General features: G+C 39.6%; 1 protein-coding gene across 20 annotated transcripts in view; it reads right to left on the bottom strand.

The window, feature by feature from the left end:
• Window positions 1-3,229: 3,229 nt before the first annotated feature.
• LOC135115274 (protein timeless-like) overlaps window positions 3,230-6,000 on the bottom strand; it is a 118,981-nt gene continuing 116,210 nt past the window's right edge. For 16 of the 20 annotated variants that reach the window (XM_064031864.1, XM_064031867.1, XM_064031868.1 and 13 more), the window contains one exon: window positions 3,230-4,175. The gene's annotated coding sequence lies outside the window, so the exon portion shown is untranslated. Of the gene's footprint in view, window positions 5,407-6,000 lie in introns of all 20 variants that reach the window. The other 4 variants (XM_064031856.1, XM_064031859.1, XM_064031853.1 and 1 more) reach the window with 3 other exon arrangements.

Genomic DNA, 6,000 nt, shown 5'->3' with positions numbered 1-6,000 from the left:
GAAGGAAGTATTCGAGACTAGTGATGTAAACTTTGTGTGCGCACGGGAGTTGAGCTCTTTTTTTTTTTTTTACATCCGAATAGAATACATCATTATTTCCAATATTATTAGTAACGTATTACTTGTAACCTTGTACCATTGCCTCGTTTCCGTCCCACAACAATTAGGTAATCGTAATCTAAACTACTTATTCCTAATGAATCTGGGATCAAATCACTCGCAATTTAAACTACTTATTCCTAATGAATCTGGGATCAAATCACTCGCAGGACGAATGATACATGACCTAAACTAATGTATGAGTGGCCTAAATGATTCTCAGCTGAAGTTCTCAGTGGTTCACGGCCAAAATGACTCGAACGAAATGAATCGCAGCCTATACGACTCGCCCTAAAGAATTCGCGGCAGAAACTAATAGTGCGTATAAGCTTGGTTCTGTTTATATACTATTGAGAAAAAGAAAACTAATCTGATTTTAAGCCTGTGCAATGAAAACGTGATTTTTTTTTTTTAATGAACACTCCTGTGCTGCCAAAGTACTGTAGTTCACTATTTTGTGCTGCTAGATTACTGTAGTTCATTTTATTTTTTTTTTTTTCGTACATTTCTTATACCAGATTAGAGTTTTCTCAATAGTACAAGTTCTTGATTGCTTTAGTAAGAGTTTGTTGGTTAGGTAAACAATATTTCTACAGACATGTGGCAACAGCCATATACTGCACTAAATCTATACCTTGAAATTGAATGATCCAGTCTTGTAAGTCATCATAGATGGAATGACTCTGAAATGAGTGGAAGGAAGGATTGTCACTTGAACCTAATGTTTAATTACAGTTATAGAATCTTGCCAGTGAAAGTATTGTGGTCTAGTGTTAAGATTGGTTTCACAGTGTTTTTAAGTGACTCGCGAGTGACTGTTTTTATTAAGTTTAACAATATAATGTCAAGTGTTCTGTCCGTCATCAGCCTTTTTGTGGCAGGATATCTGGTAGAGTAATTTCATATTTAATTTCTACTCAGGTAAGGGAGGTGTTGAGTGATAGGCTATATTGCCATGTATCTCTTTTGCACTGAGGGAATAAACAATCCAACAAGGCAGTGTGTGTTTGGTGTCACAAAATGAAGCATCCCATGAGAAGGTTGACCAGATGTAAGGCAAAGAAGACTATGAAGGGTTTAGTTGGTCATTGAAGAGAGCATTACGTGAAAAAAATAGTAATCATGCTTACCTTGGCTGATATTTTCCTTAAGGCATCCATCTATATACTAGTTCAGCAATACCACATGTGGGTGTTGGGCGCGCGTGCGCGCGCACACACCATTGACTCACCCTGTTGACCCTCCATTGGAAAGGGTATCAAAGAACATAATGTACTTTCTCTTATCTTAGAAATAACAGTATTATAGAAAGGATTCCCAGACCTCTTGCTCTGTCTTTCAGTTGTCTTTTACAAGCATGCAAGGAATATAGTGACTAGTATTTCTCCAGACTGGATACAGAAATGGAATAAATAAAAATCCCAAAAATGTTGATGAGTGACAAACTCTCCCCCGTCCTGCGCCCAATACATCCTGGAGGGCTGAGTGCAGAATGCCTAATGGAAGCTCATTATAGCTCAGTCATATGCTGCTCAAATTTTACCCTTCCACATCTCCCCTCACCCCCTAATTACCCAAATGGCCCTCTTGGTGGGCAGCCTCATTAGGGCAGCCAGATGAGTCAGTGTTGCACAGTTGACTGACCCAACAGCAAGGCACACCTTTCCTCAATACCTTGGATAGGGTGTGGATGTGGATCATATAGGAGTGTTCTTTTATCCTCTTGATAATGAGACACATGTATTACATTGCTTGTTTCAAAAGTCAGAGGTGGCTAGAATCCTGTTGAGCTTCACACAAAGTAAAATAGATGGCTTAATATTCTGTTCCATATCTGTAGCAAGTCTTCCTCACTAGTTGGGTTAGGTCACCTTATGACCTCCACACCATTCACTAGATTATCAATATGTACATAATCAAAGTTATCTGATCATCATAACCACAGTTTCAATTAACTTGAATATCATCCCAGCTTTCTTTTTTTCTGCATATTCTGAGGAAATAAAAACAAGATGATAGATGCAGTTTGGCAGAGTAAGGCTTAGTTCTTTGAGAGAGAAAATTGAGAGGTACAGTGGAAAATTAAATATAGTGAATATTAGGGAACAAACGAGTTAAATCAGTTAGTTACCTGAGAGATGGTAATAGTGTTTGAACAATGGATGATGGAAGTACTACATAATACTAGCACATGCATATAACATTAATACGTCGTGTAAAGGTGAAGAAATTAAACTTGGGGTGTCTGAGAGGAAATTTAGCCAAGCTGAAAAAAGTGGTAGAAAGTAAGGCAACCAAAAGAGGATATAGTAAAAGTGTGGTTGTTGTAGGTGCAGGAAATTGACCTCTTGTGAAATGGTAGTGCTAGAGGACATATGATAATGGGAAGACTAGACTAGGTGGGGACAGGAATAGGAAGATTACAGTAGGTGAGGACAGGAATGGGAAGATTACAGCAGGTGAGGACAGGAATGGGAGGACTATAGTAAGTGGAGACAGGAATGGGAGGATTACAGCAAGTGAAGACAGGAATGGGAGGATTAGAGCAGGTGAGGAAAGGAATGGGAGGACTACAGCAGGTGAGGACAGGAATGGGAGGACTAGAGCAGGTGAGGATAGGAATGGGAGGACTAGAGGAGGTGAGGACAGGAATAGAAGGATCAGAGGTGAGAACGGGATTGGGAGGACTAGAGCAGATGAGGACAAGAATGGGAGGACTAGAGTAAGTTAGGACAAGAATAGGAGGACTAGATGTCTAATATAATTGTGAACATGGCTGTGGCATTAATTTCAAACTTGCTTCACAGCACATAATGTGTATTGTGGGGATGAGCCTCAGTTGAAGTGGTGGTAGCTATTGGCTTATGTACACATCCCAATAACTGTCATCTAAGAAGCTGAAGTTTATGCCCTGCTCAGACAACAAAGTTTCTCACTGAGTGACAAGCTTGAGCTGGAGGAGGAGACATGGAAAGTCTTGGCCTCACCCAAGGATTGGACGTCACGAGCTCTGGTATCTTCCCATAACAGTGTAGTAGGTTGTTAGGACACCATTTCTTCCTTCAGACAGTAGTAAATTACTCACACACACAACTCTATATCAGCAGAGGAAAGTAAAAGTAAAGGCAAATCATTGAACTAGTATTTATGTACTGTGACAAGTCATTTAACACATTTCAGTCACTCAGTAGCAGATATTTGCTGCTTCATATAAAAGGGTTCCTGTTAGAGACTTTGAGCTCTTTGCTGAGTTTTTTCACTGATGATGGAGATTAGACAAGACAGACCCTGACCCAAGCATCTCAACAGATGTTGGCCTTAATGTGCATTGTATGTTGATCAGAAGATGAAAACGTATTCAGAAACTCTAAGCAGCTTAAGATGAACTTTTTGTCTTCTAAAATTACATTTGTACTGAAATTGTCCTTTACAGAAGTTAGCACTGATGCTTGGATCAGAGGAAATTATTATTGTACAACTCATACAAAAGAATCAAGCTAAGTAAAATTGAAGCCAGAGGTAATCAAGGTTGTATGGAGTACACAGGTGGATGACGTCACATAATTACTTAACAAGCTTAAGTCTAGGATTGCAGGGTACAGTGACAGTCTGTAATGCCAGTTAGCTCTCCTGAAGTGAGTCTTTACACAAAGGTCTGGATCTTTGGTTATACAGATAGCCATCAACTAATAAAAATAGTTTGTATGCAAGTAAAATAATTTAAGTCTCACATTAAACATGTATTATATACCTATATAAAAAAAATAGAAATATGAGTGTAAACAGTTTGCACTTTTCCATCCCCAATGGAACTCTTGAACACTTGGGTGTCCACATCACAAGCTCAGGCTTTCAACCCTCCTGGGGCGGGGAAGGACGAGGCGACACCAGTGCCAGCACTCGAGATCAGGGTGTGTCCGTAGGGTTCACAGAGGAGTGGCGGCACCCTCGCAGTGGGCAGGTGGTGGGCAGGGGTGGGTCAGCTGGGACCGAGGTAGAGGCGGAGGTGATGGGAAGACAGCAGCTGGTGGAAGGCCTGCTGGAAACATCATCAAACCAGCCACAGGTTTTCTAAACTATACAGGAAAAGATAAATTTGTTTTACGACCAACATTCTGCCATTACTTTGCCATTTTGACTGCTACTATGTAGTCATATATTCAGTTTTTAGTCAAATGTTAATGTCAGATATCTTATAATGTGTACTGATAAATAGAAGTTAATTTGAATATTCTTATTAATCATTCACTTCTTCAGTAATCTTAGTAATTTACATAACTATGGTGCAGGAATCAACACTTGGGTAATACTTTTGGGCATGGGCAGTCATCCAGCCTGATTTTAGTATTTCCAATTGTTGGCCAAAGTTAACTCAAAGCCTCATTTTACTACAATGATTAAGTTCTCACTTGAAAGAACAATCAGTGTAGTTTCCTGAAGTAACTGATATGCTTATCTGGTGCCTGCTAGGATTGATTTAGTGGCAGTAGCTGATTTTTTAGCTTTTGTGGGGACAGATTTTGCTAAAATCTGTCTAAAATCTGTCTAAAATATCTAAAATCTACAACCAATGGAAATTCATTTAATATGCGGCCAATGAAGAAATTTAACAAAAATTGTGCTCTAGTGTTGTTTCCTCCTCTATACACCTGTGATGGGAAAATGTATGGCATCTTTTAGGTTTTTCAATTAAATATATGATGTATGTACTGCCTCTCTATTCTAAAACATCCAAACCTTTTCATTCATCCTCTCCCATGGTCTCAACTCCTCACACTCCCACTAGCCAACAGCTCCACCTGGCCCTTCTGTGTGTGTAATCAACTACTCCACCACACCACCCAATGGTCACTTCATTATAGTGTGTGTGTGTGTGTGTGTGTGTGTGTGTGTGTGTGTGTTTGTGTGTGTGTGTGTGCACGTGCATGCGTACGCGCACGTGCACGCGTGTGTGTGCATGTGTGTGTTTTGCTCACAACAGCATGGCCACACTCTGTTACCCTCTCTATAGCACAGACCTCAAAACATGAGTGGTACTGAAAATCGTTGACCACAATCATGATTTTTAAAGTTGTGAATCTTTACCATGGTAAAGCTGAGAGCTGTAATTTGTTGTAGCAAGAAAATTCAAGTGCCATTTGTAAAATTTAGTTAGGTGCTGTAATGCACTTAATACCAGTACTTCAGTCTCCATCTGGTTGGCCTTTATGTCTCTGATGAGTAAACATCCATTAACGTGGGACAGTAGCCTTACTAAGACATCTTGGTGACCAGTTTACCTTTACAGGCACCCATGCATCGACCAACCTGCAAGGAAGGATGGAGAGCAGATTTGGACAGGCTGTGGCTTCATAGCAAGGAACAATAATTGCTACACCACAGAGGAACATGCAAGCTACTTTGAGAAAAGGTTCGTAAATTTAGTTTGCTCAGTCGTGGACTTCATGATTAATAATGTTGAAAACCACCTGCCAGAATCAGTGTTGGTAAGAGGATGTGGTAAAGAAACGAACTCACTCACACATTACAGTTTTTGTGTCAGACACCACAACAGTGTAAACCAAGTAAAAAAATTACTGAATACAGAAATAACTCTAGTTATACGAGACAACAACAGTAGTGTCATAGGTTATAGTGCAGTGTATTAATGGTAGGTACGTGGGGTTTGGTTTACTGAGGAATATTCATGCATGCTGTATCAGGTATGACTATTACAGGTATTAATAAGTGTGCATGAGAAACATTAAGTAGATAACCTCATTCAAACAAAGGTGAACACAGGAAGTCAGGGTGTGGTAATACATGAAACATGCTGGACATGTGTGCAGTGACAGGACATGTATTCTTTATCTTTGCCTTCTGGTCAGTGTTTTGTCTTTAAATTAATTTAAATTAATTCAA

This window comes from Scylla paramamosain, chromosome 29 (assembly GCF_035594125.1).
Source record: "Scylla paramamosain isolate STU-SP2022 chromosome 29, ASM3559412v1, whole genome shotgun sequence".
Classification (NCBI taxonomy): Eukaryota; Metazoa; Arthropoda; class Malacostraca; order Decapoda; family Portunidae; genus Scylla; species Scylla paramamosain.
The sequence above is the reverse complement of the archived record's forward strand: the minus strand, read 5'-3'. Positions and strand labels throughout refer to the sequence as shown.